Genomic DNA, 23,932 nt, shown 5'->3' with positions numbered 1-23,932 from the left:
CCCTCCCCCTCCCCATACCCTCAAGTCCGTTCTCCAGTAGGTCTGCGTCTTTATTCCTATCTTACCCCTAGGTTCTTCATGACATTTTTTTCCCTTAAATTCCATATATATGTGTTAGCATACGGTATTTGTCTTTTTCTTTCTGACTTACTTCACTCTGTATGACAGACTCTAGGTCTATCCATCTCATTACAAATAGCTCAATTTCATTTCTTTTTAAGGCTGAGTAATATTCCATTGTGTATATGTGCCACATCTTCTTTATCCATTCATCCGATGATGGGCGCTTAGGTTGTTTCCATGTCCTGGCTATTGTAAATAGAGCTGCAATGAACATTTTGGTACATGACTCTTTTTGAATTTTGGTTTTCTCAGGGTATATGCCAAGTAGTGGGATTGCTGGGTCATATGGTAATTCTATCTGTAGTTTTTTAAGGAACCTCCATACTGTTCTCCACAGTGGCTGAACCAATTCACATTCCCACCAGCAGTGCAAGAGTGTCCCCTTTTCTCCACACCCTCTCCAGCATTTATTGTTTCTAGATTTTTTGATGATGGCCATTCTGACTGGTGTGAGATGATATCTCATTGTAGTTTTGATTTGCATTTCTCTAATGATTAATGATGTTGAGCATTCTTTCATGTGTTTGTTGGCATTCTGTATATCTTCTTTGGAGAAATGTCTATTTAGGTCTTCTGCCCATTTTTGGATGGGGTTGTTTGTTTTTTTGTTATTGAGCTGCATGAGCTGCTTGTAAATTTTGGAGATTAATCCTTTGTCAGTTGCTTCATTTGCAAATGTTTTCTCCCATTCTGAGGGTTGTCTTTTGGTCTTGGTTATGGTTTCCTTTGCTGTGCAAAAGCTTTGAAGTTTCATTAGGTCCCATTTGTTTATTTTTGTTTTTATTTCCATTACTCTAGGAGGTGGGTCAGAAAGGATCTTGCTGTGATTTATGTCATAGAGTGTTCTTCCTATGTTTTCTTCTAAGAGTTTGATAGTTTCTGGCCTTACATTTAGGTCTTTAATCCATTTTGAGCTTATTTTTGTGTATGGTGTTAGGGAGTGATCTAATCTCATACTTTTACATGTACCTGTCCAGTTTTCCCAGCACCATTTATTGAAGAGGCTGTCCTTTCTCCACTGTACATTCCTGCCTCCTTTATCAAAGATAAGGTGTCCATATGTGCGTGGGTTTGTCTCTGGGCTTTCTATCCTGTTCCACTGATCTATCTTTCTGTTTTTGTGCCAGCACCATACTGTCTTGATTACTGTTGCTTTGTAATATAGTCTGAAGTCAGGGAGCCTTATTCCTCCAGCTCCTTTTTTCGTTCTCAAGATTGCTTTGGCTATTCGGGGTCTTTTGTGTTTCCATACAAATTGTGAAATTTTTTGTTCTAGTTCTGTGAAAAATGCCAGTGGTAGTTTGATAGGGATTGCATTGAATCTGTAGATTGCTTTGGGTAGTAGAGTCATTTTCACAATGTTGATTCTTCCCATCCAAGAACATGGTATATCTCTCCATCTATTTGTATCATCTTTAATTTCTTTCATCAGTGTCTTATAATTTTCTGCATACAGGTCTTTCGTATCCTTAGGTAGGTTTATTCCTAGATATTTTATTCTTTTTGTTGCAATGGTAAATGGGAGTGTTTTCTTGATTTCACTTTCAGATTTTTCATCATTAGTATATAGGAATGCCAGAGATTTCTGTGCATTAATTTTGTATCCTGCTACTTTACCAAATTCATTGATTAGCTCTAGTAGTTTTCTGGTAGCATCTTTAGGATTCTCTATGTATAGTATCATGTCATCTGCAAACAGTGACAGCTTTACTTCTTCTTTTCCGATTTGGATTCCTTTTATTTCCTTTTCTTCTCTGATTGCTGTGGCTAAAACTTCCAAAACTATGTTGAATAAGAGTGGTGAGAGTGGGCAACCTTGTCTTGTTCCTGATCTTAGTGGAAATGCTTTCAGTTTTTCACCATTGAGGATGATGTTTGCTGTGGGCTTGTCATATATGGCTTTTATTATGTTTAGGAAAGTTCCCTCTATGCCTACTTTCTGGAGGGTTTTTATCATAAATGGGTGTTGAATTTTGTCGAAAGCTTTCTCTGCATCTATTGAGATGATCATATGGTTTTTCTCCTTCAATTTGTTAATATGGTTTATCACATTGATAGATTTGCGTATATTGAAGAATCCTTGCATTCCTGGAATAAACCCCACTTGATCATGGTGTATGATCCTTTTAATGTGCTTTTGGATTCTGTTTGCTAGTATTTTGTTGAGGATTTTTGCATCTATGTTCATCAGTGATATTGGCCTGTAGTTTTCTTTCTTTGTGACATCCTTGTCTGGTTTTGGTATCAAGGTGATGGTGGCTTCGTAGAAGGAATTTGGGAGTGTTCCTCCCTCTGCTATATTTTGGAAGAGTTTGAGAAGGATAGGTGTTAGCTCTTCTCTAAACGTTTGATAGAATTCACCTGTGAAGCCATCTGGTCCTGGGCTTTTGTTTGTTGGAAGGTTTTTAATCACAGTTTCAATTTCAGTGCTTGTGATTGGTCTGTTCATATTTTCTATTTCTTCCTGATTCAGTCTTGGCAGGTTGTGCATTTCTAAGAATTTGTCCATTTCTTCCAGATTGTCCATTTTATTGGCATAGAGTTGCTTGTAGTAATCTCTCATGATTTTTTTTATTTCTGCAGTGTCAGTTGTTACTTCTCCTTTTTCATTTCTAATTCTATTGATTTGAGTCTTCTCCCTTTTTTTCTTGATGAGTCTGGCTAGTGGTTTATCTATTTTGTTTATCTTCTCAAAGAACCAGCTTTTAGTTTTATTGATCTTTGCTATTGTTTCCTTCATTTCTTTTTCATTTATTTCTGATCTGATTTTTATGATTTCTTTCCTTCTGCTAGCTTTGGGGTTTTTTTGTTCTTCTTTCTCTAATTGCTTGAGGTGCAAGGTTAGGTTGTTTATTCGAGATGTTTCCTGCTTCTTAAGGTGGGCTTGTATTGCTATAAACTTCCCCCTTAGAACTGCTTTTGCTGCATCCCATAGGTTTTGGGTCATTGTGTCTCCATTGTCATTTGTTTCTAGGTATTTTTTTATTTCCTCTTTGATTTCTTCAGTGATCACTTCATTATTAAGTAGTGTATTGTTTAGCCTCCATGTGTTTGTATTTTTTAAAGATCTTTTCCTGTAATTGATATCTAGTCTCATGGCGTTGTGGTCGGAAAAGATACTTGATACAATTTCAGTTTTCTTAAATTTACCAAGGCTTGATTTGTGACCCAAGATATGATCTATCCTGGAGAATGTTCCATGAGCACTTGAGAAAAATGTGTATTCTGTTGTTTTTGGATGGAGTGTCCTATAAATATCAATTAAGTCCATCTTGTTTAATGTATCATTTAAAGCTTGTGTTTCCTTATTTATTTTCATTTTGGATGATCTGTCCATGGGTGAAAGTGGGGTGTTAAAGTCCCCTACTATGAATGTGTTACTGTTGATCTCCCCTTTTATGGTTGTTAGTATTTGCCTTATGTATTGAGGTGCTCCTATGTTGGGTGCATAAATATTTACAATTGTTATATCTTCTTCTTGGATCGATCCCTTGATCATTATGTAGTGTCCTTCTTTGTCCCTTTTAATAGTCCTTATTTTAAAGTCTATTTTGTCTGATATGAGAATTGCTACTCCAGCTTTCTTTTGGTTTCCATTTGCATGGAATATCTTTTTCCATCCCCTTACTTTCAGTCTGTATGTGTCTCTAGTTCTGAAGTGGGTCTCTTGTAGACAGCATATATAAGGGTCTTGTTTTTGTATCCATTCAGCCAATCTGTGTCTTTTGGTGGGAGCATTTAGTCCATTTACATTTAAGGTAATTATCGATATGTATGTTCCTATTTCCATTTTATATATTGTTTTGGGTTCGCTACTATAGGTCATTTCCTTCTCTTGTGTTTCGTGTCTAGAGAAGTTCCTTTAGTATTTGTTGTAAAGCTGGTTTGGTGGTGCTGAACTCTCTCAGCTTTTGCTTGTCTGTAAAGGTTTTAATTTCTCCATCAAATGTGAATGAGATCCTTGCTGGGTAGAGTAGTCTTGGTTGCAGGCTATTCTCCTTCAGCACTTTCAGTATGTCCTGCCACTCCCTTCTGGCTTGTAGGGTTTCTGCTGAGAGATCAGCTGTTAACCTTATGGGGATTCCCTTGTGTGTTATTTGTTGTTCTTCCCTTGCTGCTTTTAATATGCTTTCTTTGTATTTAATTTTTGACAGTTTGATTAATATGTGTCTTGGCGTGTTTCTCCTTGTATTTATCCTGTATGGGACCCTCTGTGCTTCCTGGACTTGATTAACTATTTCCTTTCCCATATTAGGGAAGTTTTCAACTATAATCTCTTCAAATATTTTCTCAGTCCCTTTCTTTCTTTCTTCTTCTTCTGGAACCCCTATAATTCGAATGTTGGTGCGTTTCATGTTGTCCCAGAGGTCTCTGAGACTGTCCTCAGTTCTTTTCATTCTTTTTTCTTTATTCTGCTCTGCAGTAGTTATTTCCACTACTTTATCTTCCAGGTCACTTATCCGTTCTTCTGCCTCAGTTATTCTGCTATTGATCCTATCTAGAGTACTTTTAATTTCATTTATTGCATTGTTCATCGTTGCTTGTTTCATCTTTAGTTCTTGTAGGTCCTTGTTAACTGTTTCTTGCATTTTGTCCATTCTACTTCCAAGATTTCGGATCATCCTTACTATCATTATTCTGAATTCTTTTTCAGGTAGATTGCCTATTTCCTCTTCATTTGTTAGGTCTGGTGGGTTTTTATCTTGCTCCTTCATCTGCTGTGTGTTTTTCTGTCTTCTCATTTTGCTTATCTTACTGTGTTTGGGGTCTCCTTTTTGCAGGCTGCACTTTCGTAGTTCCCGTTGTTTTTGATGTCTGTCTCCAGTGGCTAAGGTTGTTTCAGTGGCTTGTGTAGGCTTCCTGGTGGAGGGGACTAGTGCCTGTGTTGTGCTGGATGAGGCTGGATCTTGTCTAGAGAGAGGTATTACTAGCTGGGTCACCTGAGAAGGTTCAAGGTCATCACGGGGGCAGAAGCAGGCGGTGGCTTGGGCCTATTCAACCCAATTTCAGGGTGGTGGTATTTTATTAGTAGTACTTAAGTAGAAAGTAGCAGCGAGGTGTATGTGAGGTGATTCTATTTTAACAGAGATTCAGAGACACTGGAAAGGGTCAATCAGCTCAACACAAACAGGTCTTCTGCCTATTTACGGGGCTCCCTACACTGGCCGCAACGAAGTTGAATTGCTGAAGATTTCCTCTGCACTTACTCTTTTAAAAGTGCTCTCCTTCCAGGGGCACCTGTGGTGTGGGGCACCGTCTCATCCCCATACCTATAAATAAGTCCAGTGTTTTCTTAATCTTGCCACTCAGGTTTCTTTTCATTAGAGAGTGTACCATCAGTATTGCTTGCTGCACCTTTGGCACTGCAGATCCAATCCATCCTGAACATCAATGCCAAGTTATTACTGTCCCTAAAACAAAGCTGTCCTCATGGCCCCTGCAGAAGACTTTGAGTAACAGCTGACTGCAGGATAAAGTGCCTATACTTTACCTGACCCTTCCAGCCTTTTCACCTAGACCTTTGGCTCCAGGTTGGACTGATTCCAGAACCCTCTGATTCCACCCACTTGCCTCCAAAAAAAAATCACCAGACCCTTCCAATCTGGATCCACAAAGCTTTCTCACAGCTTCAGCCCCTAGCGACCTTCCTAACCCTGAACTCCTAGACAGATGTTGCTAGTACACCTCTTTTGACAATCAAATACTGCATGGAGCCGTGAATTGAATCTTGAGTCTGGCGCACCCCTCTGCAGCGGCTAACAGAGCAGCCAGAAGGTGCTCCACTGTTACTGAAGAGTGAGTCAGTAATGGACTAAGGGGTGCTTTGTCACATGTCTCACAAAGTAAGGGTCTGAAAACGACCCTCTGTTTTACAGTGCAGACTCCTAGGCTCTAGTCTAGACCTGGGCAAGGCACAGAAATGTGCATTTCAGTCAGAGCCTCAGGTGATTCTTAGGCTCGCTGAGATTTGAAAACTTCTCTAAATAAAGGTAAAAGAAACTCTTGATTTCGCCCTACTGACACGTTTCTCCGGCTGCGGTGGTGGATGATTTCAGGTAGCTCTCCGCTACTCACCACCACATTCGTAGGAAAGTCATCCTACCTGTAAAGTGCATGAAGCTTTAACAGAAACGCTTACTGAGACTGCTGATATTGCTGGTGCGAAGAAGGGTGGCCACTGAAGTAAGGGGGAGATACTACAACGAATGTTTCCTACCAAATGGAGCTGGTTGCCTTTGTCATATAGAAACATCTTCGCTTTCCTATTTTAAAAATTAAGTCAGTTTCTGTTGATTTTTTTCTCAGTTAACCTCTATTTTTACCAAGCAAAACTGATTTTATAGTCTTCATCAAGCAGTGATTATATAAAAATTCCCTTCAAAATAAATTTAAATAAAAAAGAACATAGAGAAGGTGAGAAATAATAACTAAGATACCAGAGAGACATGGCCAAAGCCATGAAGGTAGTATATGAATGGCTGAGCTTTGGAGATAATTCACTAAGGAAAAGACTAGTGAATGGTGACTTACTGGTTTACAACTTGTGAAAGATTAACAGAAAAAGAATGCTGATGGATTATCCTTAAACTCTAAAGAAGGCAGAACTGGAAACTGTCCTATCTTCTTTAGTTAAAAAGCTGCTTCATTGATGGATGTGTTAACTTGGCTGTGGTAATCATTTCACCATGTATATTTATATCAAATCATCACATTATACACTTTAAATATTTGCCTAGAAAAAGGGAAAAGAAAAGAAAGCTGCCTCAGAATCCTTAAGCACTGGAACTGGGTTTTTTTTTTTTTTTTGCGGTATGCGGGCCTCTCACTGTTGTGGCCTATCCCGTTGCGGAGCACAGGCTCCGGACGCGCAGGCTCAGCGGCCATGGCTCACGGGCCCAGCCGCTCTGCGGCATGTGGGATCTTCCCGGACCGGGGCACGAACCCGTGTCCCCTGCATCGGCAGGCAGACTCTCAACCACTGCACCACCAGGGAAGCCTGGAACTGGCTTTTGAATAGAATAGAAATATTTCTATTTCTTGGGGTTTTAGGAATTAACCATCATCTTCCTTAAAATCATAGCATAGCATAGAGTTGGAGACCTAAAGATTTTATAATCAAGACCTTTATTTTAGAGATGAGGGCACAGGCTCAAAATGGTGAAATGAATGTCTGGTCTAAAGTAGCAAAGCTAGCAAACCACGATGTTGGGATCAGAACACAGGTCTCTTGCTATTGGTGTTTGTGTTGATTATGTCCAGTGAACTGACTTAGAAGACTCAAATTACCTTACAGCCTGAGGATTCCGAGTTATCCAAATACCACACCCCGACTCGAGTAGAATTCTGGGACCCCAGTGAGAAATCACAGAACTTGAATCACATGGTTTCCTCAAAATAGTCTAAGTTCTTTGTAATTTCATCTTGAGTTTTAGAGTTGAAGGAAACTAAAGGAATTGGAAATGTGGGTTGAATGAATCATTTGTAAATGAAAATAGTTAATCTAATAGAGACATTAAAATGAAAAGTTCCACTCTGTTCTCCTAACCAGAAAGAACGTCTGGAAACGAGAAACAATACAAGTGGATTCTGAAGGAGTTAGAAAATGGCCTATTTAACAAATCTAGTCCAAAATTCTAAAACTACAAGGAATCTAAGGAAAGGACTAACGAAATCAATACTAGGTTTGAAATTGGCATTCAGTGGAGCAATAAATATGCTAAAGGAACATTTTTGTTAATAAACTCATGTGGTTGAAATTAAGTAGAAGTGAATCAACTAAAAACCAAACCTTGCATTTTGGAGGCTAATCCTTTGAAAGCACAGCTGAGAATGTTTTCCTTAAAATTAATAGAGGTTACCAGAAAACCCATTAGAATCTAAATAATGCATGAGTAAGTTTCCTCTGAACTTTCTAGGAAATAATAATTGAAGTTTTGTAACTAAGATGCTAAAGCACCTACAATGAGGTGACTTCCTATGTAGGTATTAAGAATGCTGCTTCCCTACAGTAATCTATTTCTAGCAGATATATTTAATATGTTTTTAAGTAAATATCTAAGGTGGTGATCATTATGACACCTCCCATCCATTTGCCCCCAGTCGGGTGTTAACATTTCGTCTTGCCAGTGACTGACTGGGAATGGGCATGAGCTTCAGTCAGGATTAGGCGCACCAGAAGTTACTGACAACCCAAATTAACAATGAACTGAACACACAGGTCTTATTTTCTCACCTATCTGGAGGTAGGTAGTCCAGTGCTTGTGAGGGCAGGTCTCTGAAATCAGGAATCCAGGCTTCTTCCAGCTTTTTCTTCTATCAGCTCTTTGAGTATATCCTTGTCCTCATGGTCCAAGGTGACTGTGAAAGCTTCAGCCATCTTGTCTGCATTACAAAAGTCAAAATGGAAGAAGGGAGATAAAAGAGGATGCTGCCTTCCTTTTAAGAATACTTCCCACAGGTTCTACATAACATTTTTACTTAAATTTACAAGGAAATAATTTACAAGGAGTCTTTTAAATGACTAGTCATATGCCCAGATAAAAATCGCGATAATATTACTAAAGAAAGTGGGGAGAACCGATGCTAGAGGCCTCTATCATGGCATGAAGTCCAATTCTGGACAATGGGTTGTAAGGAAACCTCTACTACGGTATTTCTGGGAAAGATTTCTCTATTGCTAAAAAAAGGAGACATGGGAAAAGAAGGTCCTTTTCAGCCTTTATATATTTCAAGGGCTGGATATGATTCCTGGAACTTCACCAAACCTGCTACCAGTCTGAAGAGGGAGTCAACAGATGGAAGTGGGCAGAGCCCAGAGAACTGCTGAGAAAGGGGGCCTTGGCCTGTCATTCTTGAAGCCAGCCCTACCTCTGGCCTTTTTGATATTAGAGATAACAAACTTCCCTGCTGTTTAAACAAAATTGAGTCAGACTTTTATTTCACTTGAGGCCAAGGTTCTCAATTTTAAAGGCCTATCATTTCAGAATTTTGGTAACTTCCACCAGAGTGCTCCGATCATAATAGGTTTTGAACACATTAGGGCACATTGCCCTATATTTTTGTATTGTTCTTATTAACGTAAAATAAAATAATGTTAAAGGAGTAGGCTTGGGGGAAAAAACCCAGATGAGCAAAAAGTTAATTCCAGATCCCTGATAACTTAAGAACCTTTGGATCAGATCACACTTGAAACTCATTCTATCAGCAGACTTTTTAATTATATGAGACAACAAATTTCCTTTATTATGTAAGCCAGTTTGGATTGGATTCTCAGTTATTTCTGCTAAAAGCACCCCAAGTTGGGGACTCTCAAACTTTAATGAGCACACAAATCACCTGAGGATCTTGTTAAACTGTAGGTTCCGATTCAGCAGGCTGGGGTATACATTTTAACAGGCTCCCAGGTGATGCCAGTGCTGGTGGTCCACAGCTGACACTTTGAATAGCAAAGTTCTGCTACCTCATGCAAGGATCTTTCCACCTGTATATTGCTACCTTACTTTCACCACAGAGAGGGCCAGGTGGGGTAGGCTTGGATGGGTTAGCTGTGGAGATACCCCAGAACTGAAGGTCTAGGTCCAGAGAGAAGTCTAAAATGGGGGTGAGTACTGAGTCCATAAGTTAGAAGAAGACCATGGGCCACAAGTTCTAGTAGCAGACCACAGAAACTCAGAAACTGAAGGGAGGAGATTTTAGGAAAATGAAAAGGATCTTAGCCCAGGACTTCTAGAAAGAAGAGCCTGGACAAAGATTAAAGTGCTAACACTTTATAAAGAGGAATGCAAACACAGGCAAGAAGAGAGGTAAAGCAAGGCAGTGAATCATAATCTGCATTTTAACAAGACCCCCAAGTGATCCATGTGCGTGTTAAAGTTTGAGAAGCAATGTGCTAACTACCATACGCTTTAAATAAGAGTTGTTTTCTTTCTTTGTTTGTGACTGAGTTATTGAGTTCCAAGCCTGTGTTGATTTGGTGTAGAGTAGAGATTTCACTCCAAGATGCAGGAGACAACGGGAGAGTACAAGCGTCTTCCAAAATACACCTACTCTGTGCACATCACAACACAGTTACCCTAAAAATACAGGGGTTTCCTTCTTTATCTGTGTTCAAACTTTTCAGTGTTTTACTTAATGTGGCTTCAGCAATAATATTAGAGATACACACAATAGGAAATGAAAAAAGATGTGGCCTTTCTGGAGAATTTTAAAAAATACACAAGATGTTCAAGGCAGATAATTCATATGTCCCTAAATCATCATTTCCAAGTTCTGTTATGATAGGATGTTTTTGCAGTCATTTTGAAATTCTGTCCTAAAAATGAAAGTGAAGCACATTGACATCCAACACACTTTCTCCATCTAAGAAAGGAATCTTATTTAGATATGTTTAAAAATAGACAAAAGATATAGTCGTATTTCTTACCAGTTACAAATGGAATTCTAAAGACTGTCTCAACTGTTAACAATAGTTATCTCTGGGAAATGCAACTAGATGAAGTTATTTTTTTTAAAACCTTAGCCACACATTAATTTATTTTTTTTATTTTTTTATTTTTTGCGGTTCGCAGGCCTCTCACTGTTGTGGCCTCTCCCGTTGCGGAGCGCAGGCTCAGCGGCCATGGCTCACGGGCCCAGCCGCTCCGCGGCATGTGGGATCTTCCCGGACCAGGGCACGAACCCGTGTCCCCTGCATCGGCAGGCGGACTCTCAACCACTGCGCCACCAGGGAAGCCCCACATATTAATTTTTTTAATTTTAAAAACTAGCTAAAATTTTGAGAAATTTTTTATCTTCACTCTGATTTTGGTAATAAAATTATTGTTCAAGCTTTAAGGAACATCTTGATGACAATTTGTGGCAATTTTTGTCCTGTGTAGTTGTAGTTGGCTTTATGCTTAGGGACGTCGTATATTGTTTTTACATGTTTTCTTGGAGAGCTGACACCATTTAGCAGTAGTGATTGATAGCATAACTGTTTAAATATGCTTTCTTATCATTTACAATGTTAGTGTGAGAGCACTCTCCCTGCAGTTTGTTGAAAAGACTGACATAGATCTTTTAAGGAAATGTTCTAGAAAATAACAGCCCTATGATTAGAAGGGAGATAAAGGGCTGACATTTAACAAGACGGGCTAGACAACATTTTGAATCCATTCTAAAGGAATTATACCTGATTTAATCAGGGCATAGGGAAGAATTGGGGTGAAACGTTCAGAAAGGTGCTAAACATTTCTGACACCAAGAATGCTTCCCCAAGTTCCTTTTAAAGTTTAGCAGATGAGTAAATATTAACTGTGTTGAATTACTCTATCTCAAATAGGAAGAATAATGGGATGTACAAAATATGAAAAGAGGGACTTCCCTGGTGGCGCAGTGGTTAAGAATCCGCCTGCCAATGCAGGGGACATGTGCTCGATCCCTGGTCTGGGAAGATCCCACATGCCGCGGAGCAACTAAGCCCGTGTGCCACAACTACTGAGCCTGTGCTCTAGAGCCCGAGAGCCACAACTACTGAAGCGTGTGTGCCTAGAGCCCGTGCTCCGCAACAAAGAGAAGCCATTCTAGTGAGAAGCCCACGCACAGCAACGAAGACCCAACACAGCCAAAAATAAATACATACGTACATACATTTATTTAAAAAAATGAAAATATCATTGAAAAAGTTTATAATCATGTGAAAGTTGGGTGGCCATCTCTAATACCCGGATTTTGGTATTACTTGTAATGACCAGAAGGGAAAAATGTTGTTATATTCTATCTCAGTCAGAAAGCACTCCATTTTGAAGTGGCTTCTTAGAGTTTTCTGTTCTTATGTCAACTATCATCTTAACAGAAACAATCAGCGTACTTAAACATAGATGTTGGGCTTCCCTGGTGGCGCAGTGGTTGAGAGTCCGCCTGCCGATGCAGGGGACACGGGTTCGTGCCCCGGTCCGGGAAGATCCCACATGCCGCGGAGCGGCTGGGCCCGTGAGCCATGGCCGCTGAGCCTGCGCGTCCAGAGCCTGTGCTCTGCAACGGGAGAGGCCACAACAGTGAGAGGCCCGCGTAAAGAAAAACAAAAAAACAAAAAAAAAAACATAGATGTTGTTTTCCCCTTTCTTCTTCTCCTTCCTCCTTTTCTCCCCTTATTCTCTTCCCTTCCTCCTTCACTGCCCTTTCCCTTTCTGTTCCCAAACAATTCCATCCTGAAACCATCAGGTGGGGCACAACATCTGTACAGCTAGGGTTGAGGGCAGGATGTTGGCCAAAATTTGTACTTCAGAGCCCAAGCAGGGTGAAGAGGGTGTTCAGCAGGGGTGGGGGGGTCTCCTAGCATGAGGTGTCGGAATCCAATCGAGGGGAGCTGGGCAGGTAGGCAGGGTGGTTGTTCAGTATGGGGTATCAGATTGCAAGTGGCTTGGGGAGGGCATCTGCACAGGGGTGGGAACAGAGATGGGAAACTGGCTGTTTACATGTGGACTGATCAGTTAAGTAAATATATTAAGAATAATGTGAGTCATGTGTCTCACTGTCAGGCTAGGGTATCACGAGAAAAGAGAAAAAGGCTAAAGTGAGTCATGTTTCTCACTGTCAGGCTAGGGTATCATGAGAAAAGAGAAAAAGGCTAAAGTGCACTCTATAGTGTTGGATTGGCCTTGGAAGTATTGGTGTAAACTTATAGTTTTCATTAGATAGAGAGATGATGATAGATAGAAATGTAGATGTAACGTAAATGGATGTATGTGTATATGCATATACACACGTTCTGTCCATTGAAAGCCTGAGAGCAGCAATACCCACGATATCAGTTAAACTGCCTGGCATGAGAAAGAACAAGATGAGGCTGAAACATCTCCTAGTGCCGGAAAGCCAGAATGTGCTTCAAGAATAATGGCGACATGTCAGGTCATAGCTGCCAGTGTGAAGGGGGTCCCCACTGGCCACGTCTGGGACAATTTGAGCATCAAAATGAACAATTATAATAAAGGATTGTGAAAAGATTGTTAAAAGATAAAAGGCACATTAAAATTTTAAGAGTTTATCTGAACAAAAATCCATTTGAAGTTGGGCAACGCCAAACTAAAAGTGGTTAAGGGCACTCCACTAGGGAAAAAAGTTTATAGAGAAGAAGCAGAAGTAACATAAGGAAATTATTGATTGGCTCTAGCTTCGAACCTGGTTGGCTATTTGTGATTGGTTGTTCTTAGGTTTTGATTTCATAATCTTGAGGCATTTACGGGCTTAGATTCTGGTTTGCTTACATAGGCCGCCACAGCATTAGATCCGCCTCAGTCTAATGGCCTCTCTGTTTAATTAATATAACAAATCTATTAAATAAAACGGAAAACCATGGGAATACACACACATATAATACACATATAGAAAGTTTGATGCAGAACAGGATGTCTAGCTAGTTTCCAAGTACCACCCCACAAAATACAGATTAAGCCTCAAATATATCACCTAAATAAAGGGATCAAACTAAACAACATCAGTAATGACACAAACAGAAATTATAGGATAAAATCACTACCCAAAAATGATAACCTCATAGACTTAGAGAATGAACTTATGGTTACCAGGGGGAAGGGTAGGGGGAATGGATAGTTGTGGAGTTTGGGATCAACATGTAACCACCGCTATATTTAAAATGGATAACCAACAAGGACTTACTGTATAGCACAGAAAATTCTGCTCAATGTTATGTGGCAGCCTGAATGGGAGGGGGGTTTGGGGAAGAATTGATACGTGTATATAGATGGCTGAGTCCCTATGCTGTGCACCTGAAACTATCACAACATTGTTAATCGGCTCTACTCCAATATAAAACAAAAAGTTAAACAAAATGACAACCTTAATCTAATCATGAGGAAACATTAGACAAACCCAACTGAAGAACGGTCTACAAAATAACTGGACTGTTATCTTTGAAAGTGTCAAGGTCATGAAAAACACTGGAAGACTGAGAAACTGTTCCAGACAGAAGGAGGCTGATGAAACACGACAGCTAAACGCTGCATATGATCATGACCTGGATACTTTGCTATAAAATTTATTATTGGGTCTAAATGCTGGAGAGGGTGTGGAGAAAAGGGAACCCTCCTACACTGTTGGTGGGAATGTAAATTGGTGCAGCCACTATGGAAAATTCTGGAGGTTCCTTAAAAAACTAAATATAGAGTTATTATATGATCCAGCAATCCCACTCCTGGGCATATATTTGGAAAAGATGAGAACTTTAATTTGAAAAAATACATGTACCCCAACGTTCATAGCAGCACTATTTACAATGGCCAAGACATGAAAGTAACCTAAGAGTTCATGGACATATGAATGGATTAAAGAAGATGTGGTACATATATGCAATGGAATATCACTCAGCCATAAAAAAGAAATGAAATAATGCCATTTGCAGCAACATGCATGGACCTAGAGATTATCATAATAAGTAAGTCAGACATAGAAAGACAAATACCATATGATATCACTTATATGTGGAATCTAAAAAAAGTGATACAGAGACTTCCCTGGTGGTCCAGCAGTTAAGACTCCCCACTCCCAATGCAGGAGGCCCAGTTTGATCCCTGGTCAGGGAACTAGATCCCGCATGCATGCCACAACTAAGAAGTCCACATGCTACAACGGAGATCCTGCGTGCTGCAACTAAGACTCAGTGCAGCCAAAAATAACTAAATAAATATTAAATAAAGCTTTTAAAATAAATAAATAAATAAAGTGATACAAATGAACTTATCTACAAAACAGAAATAGACTCACAGAAAACAAACTTATGGTTACCAAAAGGGAAGTAGGGGGAGGGATAAATTAGGCGTTTGGGATTAACAGATACACACTACTATATATACAATAGATAAACAGCAAGGACCTACTGAATAGCACAGGGAAGTATAATCAATATTTTGTAACAAGCTATGATGGAAAAGAATCTGAAAAACTATAGATATAAATACATGTAAGTATAACTGACTCGCTTTGCTGTACACCTGCAACTAACACAACATTGTAAATCGACTATACTTCAATAAAATAAATAATAATAAAGTTCATTATTGGGTCAACAGAATAAACTTGAACAGGTGTGAGAATTAGGCAGCAGTGACATTTCAAGGTTAATTTCCTAATTTTGATTGTTGTACTATAGTTATGTAGGAGAATGTTCTTGTTTGTAGAAAATACATACTAAAGTATTTGGAAATAATGGGACATCATATCAGCAATTACTCTCAAATCGTTCAGAGAGTTCTGTAAGTTTGTGATTGTTTCAAGATGAAAAATATTTTTAAAAGCATAAATGTTATCAGAATGATTGGTTTTTCTAAAGTCTTATTAATGTTTTTTCCATAGAAGGAAATACCATCTCCTGTTGTCTTAAGAGCGGAATTTAAATAGTGACATGAGTAGATTTGATTTAAAACAGTGAATTATCAGAAGATGCACAGGTTTTTAATTAGATTGCATTTACAGAAATGCAAAGAAAATTACTAAGTAGTCTTGTGCTCTGTGAAGTGAATTCTCCAAAACCTGCTAAAAAGAAACCATAGTCAAATAAAAGGAGAAGTATGATGGAAAATTATATTTTCACCTCTTACATGACTATCTTTTTTCCTTTATAGGAATCTTCCATTAACTGCTCTTAGGAAAAAAAAAAAATTGCCAAAATTAAACATTTCTTTTCAGAGCAATCAGATGACTATTTCATAGGGAAACTGATGTCATAAATAAATACATAAAAGGAATAAATAATATATACTACAGATACATTTTCATTAAAAAATGCACACATTGAATTTAATGAACAGCCTTGTCCATTTAAAAAGAAATGTATAACAGATATCTGTGTGTGCAGCAGATTTTTAATGTCCCACTGCCATGTGTTCTGTACATAGGTTTTTGTTTTCCTTTCAGAGTTCTAAAAACAGTGGAAACCATGAGAGAGAATATCTGAAGCAATTCATTAAAATCTTGGCAGCCGCACCCGCAGCTCCTGCTTCCCTGAAAGCTACCTTTACCGAAGCTGCAATTCCCTCCACAGAAGACTATTGTCACCGCCTTCGGAGGGGCAATTCCTGGAGGAACCACTTCAGCCAATCTAGAGTCTTGAATAAACAAAACTGTGTAAATGAATTGCCATCTCGAAGGCGGTGGATTAGTGTGCTCTTTAGAATGTTCCTGGGAAAATAAATTTGATTAAAATGAAATATTTTTGCTGTACAATGTGATGCTCCAATTCAGTGGATTCTGGGGTCTCTCCAGTGTCAGTTGTATGGGGAAGGGAAATGACAGGCTGTCCCTCAGCTGTTGAATCAGACGAAACTCTTTTCTTGGACAAGATTTTACAGTGAAAATATGTTGTAGGTGATCTAAAATGAAAGAATTTCTCCTTGCCGAGAACTTCGTATTTTCTGCCTTTTTCACCTGTTTGTGGTTCTGGTTGTTTTTTTTTTTTTTTTTTCAGTTACTCTCCCCTCCACTGGGCTTTGGTAATTAGGGCTGGGAATTTCCTGATTCCAGTGTTCCACGGTAGCCTTTTCCCTCCCTCCAGTTTCCTCCCAGTGGCCTATCTCTTTGGTGTCTTTGTTCTCAGAACAAAATAGTCCCTGCAAGCATTGATCAAAGTTTTATGAATACACACTGACTCATTAACTACTTGAAGATCTTCTTCATTTAAGTAGCTTCTTTTTTTTTTTTTAAATTTCTTGGCTGCGTTAGGTCTTCATTGCTGATGCAGGCTTTCTCTAGTTGTGGTGAGCAGGGGCTACTCTTTGTTGCGGTGAGTGGGCTTCTAATTGCAGTTACTTCTCTTATTACAGAGCACCGCCTGTAGGTGCGCAGGCTTCAGTAGTTGCAGCACGCGGGCTCAGTAGCTGTGGCATGCGGGCCCTAGAGCGTGGGCTTCGGTAGCTGCGGCAAGAGGGCTCTAGAGCACAGCCTCAGTAGTTGTGGCCCACAGGCTTAGTTGCTCTGTGACACGTGGGATCTTCCTGGACCAGGGATCAAACCCGCGTTCCCTGCATTGGCAGGCAGATTCTTAACCACTGCGCCACCAGGGAAGTCCCTAAGTAGCTTATTTTTAAATTTTGGTGATGGTTTATTTTTTATTTATCTTACCATGAATCGCAATAGACAAAGGAAACATGACTTGAGGCATAGAAAAAAAATCCATATCATAGAAAATCTTTCTGAAAAAGATTTTACTGCACCAAAAAAAAGAAAGAGAAGAGGAAGCCTCTGAACCATTCTCTGCGTACATGCCAATAATACAGACTACTTCAGAGAAATAGAAACAAGCCCAGTGCTTTCAAGAGGATCCAAGCAGTTAATCACCAAAATGACTATGTCTCAGTCCTCTTAAAGATCCCTGTTGGGCTTCCCTGGTGGCGCAGTGGTTGAGAGTCTGCCTGCTGATGCAGAGGACACGGGTTCGTGCCCCAGTCCGGGAAGACCCCACATGGCGCGGAGCGGCTGGGCCCGTGAGCCATGGCCGCTAAGCCTGCTCGTCCGGAGCCTGTGCTCCACAACGGAAGAGGCCACAACAGTGAGAGGCCCGCTTATAGCAAAAAAAAAAAAAAAAAAAAAAAAAAATCCCTGTTATTTACTGAAAATAATTTAATAGGTGGAAGTAGTGAGATTTGTAGGTAATTTTTGAAAGATGTTTATTGAGGGTTCCATGAACGTTCCCCCTTATGTTCACTTAATTTTTTGAAATATTTAATTTAAACCCTCTTCATTCTCAAAAATCCAAACTTTTTCCAAATTTTGAGCTTACCTCCTCTGATGCAGAATTTTTCTTTAAAAAGATGATCTGTATCTATGTCATTATAGTCAAGGCTGGTCTCTCGGCCTTGACTGGAAGAGAGACTAGAGACAAATATATGCCAATGGGAAAGAGGTATCTCTCTGTCCTGTGTGGAATCAGAACACCATCAGAATGCTTGGTACTAATGGCAGCCTGAAGCCTGTAATGTGCCACCTTTCCCCTTAGGGCCTCCTAATCTGTGTCCAGCTTTCCAAACGTCCATCTAATCTGTGTCCACCCCTGGGAGCAGATAGTACAGTTCCCAGTCAGGGCGTTCTCTGATAGTATCAAAACCTCGCAGCTTAAGAAAAAGCTTGATATCTACACCAGGTTGGCCAAACGCTCAGCTGAGTCTCAAGAGGGTGAAGAATTTCAGGTATTAAAAAAAAAAAAAAAGCAAAGCAAAAGGGTGACCTACTCAGTACTCAACTGAGAGTTAAGAAGCCTAAATTCTTGTTACAGCCCTAGCATCAGGTGGCTCTGTGACCTTGGGCAAGTCACTCAAATTTCCTGGACTTGGTTCTCTTATTTGTAAAATAAAAGAAGTTGGACTATGATTCCCAACGTCCCTTTTTATAAACAGTTCTATGATTCTTAACTGTAGTAGCAATAAGATAATCTAAAACAGATATCCACACACCAACCTCTGTCACCAAGTACATACGTGGAGAGAGGCTTAGGAGAAATAGTGCAACTCTAGTAACCAAGGAAACACGAAAATTTTAACAGTGAAATATACCCTGTATAGTCAGATAAGACACATCCTACAAAGCCAGTCAGGAAAATGGAACTGAGGACTAATGAATATAGAGAGTTTTAAAAAACAGTTCACTTCTACCCCCAATTCCCCCTGAAAAGGCAAACTGTAGGTTTACCCACAGACTATCGGATAAGTGCCTGAGAGTTCTTTGAGGGTAGTTAATCCCGTCTAAGATGCAAGCACTGTTGCTAATTTTTGCTTTAAAATGCCTTTGTCTAAAAGAAAAAAAAAAAAAAAGAATAAAGAAAAAAGAAAGTCTTTGTCAAGGTTCCTTTCGGTGTTAGAAAAATCTTAACTCCCTGTGGACTGATGATATGGAATCCAACCCTGCTGTCCTGTCCTTCAGTCAGAAGTCTGCAGTGTATTCTGTGAATAATCATCTCATTAAAAAATATATATTGGAGTAAATAAAAACACAGATGCCTCAGATGGCTGAGTCCACTCAGTTTCCTCTTTCTCTTTCATATATTTCCATATTAATTTTAAGCCATAGGTGAAAATTAAAGCCTGCTCTCTCCCAGTCTCTCTTTGATGTTGCAAAGCTGAAAGGCTTCTTAAGGAAGGTTTCTTGAAAGGAATACTGATGCCAAGTATGATTGGTCCCCGGAATCTGACTGCTAAGACTGTGTGCGGACTGAAGTGCTCTGTGGGCCTCAGGAAGTTGGCCACACTGCCAGGCACTCTCCACCACAGCCTGGGGTGGGGATGGGGCTTCCTATTGGGAGCTGGGTCACCAAGAGCTGAACTTGGAACATACATCAGAGTTACATCCTGTTTAAGTGAAAGACAAGTTCTATTTCCAGAAATTGCTTTTTGTCTGAGGAGAGGGAGAAGGAAGTGGGGTTGGATACTAGATAGCTATGGTTAGCTAACGTGCACCTGGCCCCTTGGAATGAGACTCTTGCAGGTGAACGGGTGAGGTGGGGGACTGGCCTGGGCATCTCCCTCTCTGAGCCATCTCTAGCACATTTCTCACCCTCACTTTTTCACCTCTCCCAATGTTCACTGGACAGCAGGCTGGACACAGGGAGGTCAAGAGGAAAAGGGGGAAAAGAGTTGTGGGAGAGGGTAGTAGAGACAAGAGATGGTAATGGTAAGGATCAAATCCTTTTCAGGCCTTCGTGTCCCTTTCTTCTCCATTGTGGGCCCCTCCTCCATCTCTGTAAGCGAACAGCATGAGAGCAATAGAGAAAAGCTTTGTTTTCATGGCATACGGTATTAACCACAAGTTGGAATAGCTCCCACTTGAGCATTTTACCTGGAATGAGACCGGAATCCCAGAGCGGAGTAATTCCCCTCCCAAAATATAAGTTCTGAGCTGGCTCAGAGGAGCAGCCTGTAAGGAGTCAGAGGGATGAGCTCTGCTCTTGGTGATCAACCACTACCTACACCGCCCATAGGATGCCCAGCCCAGTCGCCACCTCGCTATTACCCTGGGAAATCCCAGTTCTCAGAGGCACATCTAATATGAACGGGAATCTCCTGCAGGGCTTGTTAAAATAAGGATTGCTGGGCTCCACATCCAGAGCTTCTGATTCGCATTTCTAACAAGCTCTGGGAGATGCTGGTGGACTGGGGAGCCACCCTTGGGAACCACCATCCCAGCACATAGCAGGCATTTAACAGACATCTGTTGTATATTTTCATAATGAGAGGTGAGGGATGAGTACTGTGGAATAGAAGAAAACAGCAGTCATTTCATTCTGGATTTCTGAGTTAATATGGATTTGTTTGTACTTTTCCTCAGTTTCCCACGTTGCTGACACAATTTTAGCATGGTTACAGCAATTTTAACAATTTTCGGGAAACAGCAGTTGCTTTCCTCCTTGAAAGACGATGGAAATTTAATAATGGGTTACATGATGTTTTGGAAGAAACTAGTGTTTCCTATATATCTGTGATAGCCTTGCCTCTGACATAATTGACAATTGACATTATAGGCATTATGTCCATTGACTTTGATTTTCTTTCAGATCTTTAGGGAAACTTAGCAATTAAAAAGTTTCAGGTGATTTGCCAAGATTTACACAGGAAATTTTTTTTTCAGAAACAAGCATTTCTGACCTGAAGAAATCTTTTCTGACTCAAGTGATCACTTTTGATCATAAGCCAGAAAAATATTAGAGTCTGCACAGTGGCGTTCAGCATTGCTGCTTCCTTCATGCCATTTCTTTAACTCAACTCCTTTACCTCAAAGCCTGAACACGAGGGAGTTCAGGCAAAGAAAATGGATCATTTAAAACCCACGTTTGTGGCTCCCAACCACCTCCTCTTAGACATAGACACATCGGGAAAAACAGAGCATGAAGAGCTAACCTCTATGTAATGAAAATGAATAATGCATATTCATCAATACATTGATAACTGGAATTAAGATTTGCCAGGACCACTGCAACAACAATATATTTTCTTGTAATTATATTTCTCCATGCTCAAAAAGCTTTACAGACTTTTCAAACGAATCTCTGTAACATCCCTCTGAGGAACAGGTGTAATTATTCCCTCTTCATAGATGGATCGGCAGACACAAAGGAAGGGCCTGAATCAGCCAGGAAGGAGATTCAGTTAAGGACCCAAATAATTCAGATGCGATCTGCCTCTCCTATCAATGCCATTTTCCTTTGATTCACGAAAATGTGTTGTAGGAAACTCCGAAGGCACTGTTTTTTCATTCTTCAGTGATGTCCCCAACTCTGTAGGGACATCCAAAAACAGGAAGTGATGAGCACGAGTACAAGACTATGGAAACCAAAGTTTAATTTTCCTGGGTAATATGATCAAGGTCCTTCAATGCCGAATTCCATCAGTACCTGATCAGCCAGCACCATGCTTTTACTTGCATAAAGCCACACAAAGAGGAGGTAATATAAAACTAACAGACATGATTACAAGGCTGCAAATCTCTAAAAGTATCCAGCATTTGGTAAGTACTAATTGGAGAAGCAACTGGGGATTTTTCTGAATGACAATAGTTTTCAGAGCAACAGGCTTGGAAAATATGCTGTCTCTGGCCAGAAGCCAGATTCCTGATACGAAACAGCAGAGCCACAGACACTGGGGAGAGGAGAATACAGCAGCCTGAAAGCCTGCACTATGAACCCTCTTTCATGTTGTGTCGTATTTTGTTAAGAAGAGATTCATGCTACAAAACTGTGTCCTTTAGGAATTATTAGTCTTAATACACTAACCTTCTAAGCAATGGACACAATGGCAGGATCACGAACCAGAAGGACTAGAAGGCTCCAGCTTCCGCAACGCCATGCACACCCCCAGCGCTGAGGTCTTCCACCAGCAACAGCCCATTCCAGTTCTCCAGGTCTCCCTACCCGTCTCCTGAAAGCTCTCCTCCCCAGTGAACCTGAGACTGCAGGGAACGAAAGGCGACTGACTATGCTCTCAGTGGGTGGAGGTCTCAGAGTATAAAGCTCCAGGGTTTTCCTTTCTGTAAGTACTGTTCTTTACCAAGTGGAGTAAGTCTGAAGTGTGAAATTCTCCTATTCAAGGTGGGATGGGGCAAAAAGAAACAAAATTTTCAGAAAAGGCAGAGATTATAACATGAGTAATCTGCCATTGTAACAGGTGTTTGCCTTAAATTTCCAAAAATGAGAATAAAGGATGGCCTTATCTATGCTGTGTTCCTTTTAATATTTTACAATTGAGGTGATGTGCTCATGTACAACTACCTATAAAGACTGACTATATAAAGATACAAACAGGTATTCAGAGGGAGACAGTTTACTGTTCTAATCAAATAAAGCTTACAGCTTAGTTAATCACTCACATTTGACGTTACACTTCATTGTTTGTGCTGCATGGCAATAAGATACAACAGGAAGGAGGTCACTGAAATGACTGTAATGAGTATTTTTTGATATAGCTTGACTAACATTTTCATTCTTTTTTTACTTTTATAGTTCAGTATCTTTTACCACAATCAATATTATCAGTTTTCCATAATGCCATGAGGTTTTTTTTTTTTTTTTTTTGGCTGTTGGGTCTTCGTTGCTGCACGCAGGCTTTCTCTAGCTGCGGTGAGCATGGGCTACTTACTCCTCATTGCGGTGCGTGGGCTTCTCATTGCAGTGGCTTCTCTTGTTGCAGAGCACGGGCTCTAGGTGCACGGGCTTCAGGAGTTGTGGCATGTGGGCTCAGTAGTTGTGGCTCTCAGGCTCTAGAGCACAGGCTCAGTAGTTGTGGCGCACAGGCTTAGTTGCTCCACGACATGTGGGATCTTCCTGGACCAGGGCTCGAACCTGTGTCCAGGCATTGGCAGGTGGATTCTTAACCACTGCGCCATCAGGGAAGTCTAGGTGTTTTGTTTTTTTTTAAATCAGCATTCACACAGGTATGTTAGTACTGGGAAAAGAGAAGAAAAGTGCTGGATCAAATTCCTTTTCACTCAGAAATTTCTTTGTCACCGCTCTCCACCACTTATGTCCTTACTCCTCATGTGTCTTCACCTTCCTAGTCCTTGTTATGTACATTGGCAATTTTTCTTAAACTTATCAGATGCAAAGAATTACCTAAAGAAAGAAAAAAAAAAGGTTTCAGGCCCACCCACTTGATCTCCAGGGGAACTGCTGAGGAAATCTGCGTATTTAACAAGGAGCACAGGTAATTCTTTGCAGGCAAGTTGAGGAAATACTGTACAATGGGGTCCATATTTTCCAAGTCTAAATCAGAGCTCATAGATTTTTTTTTTTACTGGTTAGTGAATTTATTTACAACAAATGTTTTACTAAGATATACTTGCCTTAAATGCTTTTATAAATGAGGTGGAATATGAATTAATGGTTTAAAATTTAGGTATTAAATTGCATATTGACATACTTTATAAAATCCCTTGTTGGTTTTTCCAAAGAAGAAGATACCTCTACCTGAAATGAGAACCATCCAGGACAACTTGTCTGGCTGGGAGTTCTACTCTGAAAGGGGGTGAAGGTTAGGGGTGTCAATGGGGAAGGGCAGACAAGAGCAGTGGCACAGAAAAAGAAGAGGAGAATGAGAACAGATTGGATCCCAGACTGAGAGGGAAAATGAGAGAAAGTTTTGGAATTAACAGGCCAGGACGATGTTGGTGATGGGGCAATCACTACTGAGTAGTCAGCATCTTCCACAGAATAGACCCTTGGTACCTACAGCTATGGCTCCTGCTGCAACCAGTACACCCTTTGGATACAGAAAAAGGTTAGAGAAGACAAACACTATGTCTTCAGTTTCTTAAGTAGCTCCCATAAAAAATACCAAAG

This window comes from Phocoena sinus, chromosome 9, assembly GCF_008692025.1.
Source record: "Phocoena sinus isolate mPhoSin1 chromosome 9, mPhoSin1.pri, whole genome shotgun sequence".
Classification (NCBI taxonomy): domain Eukaryota; kingdom Metazoa; phylum Chordata; class Mammalia; order Artiodactyla; family Phocoenidae; genus Phocoena; species Phocoena sinus.
Note: the sequence above shows the minus strand (reverse complement) of the source record.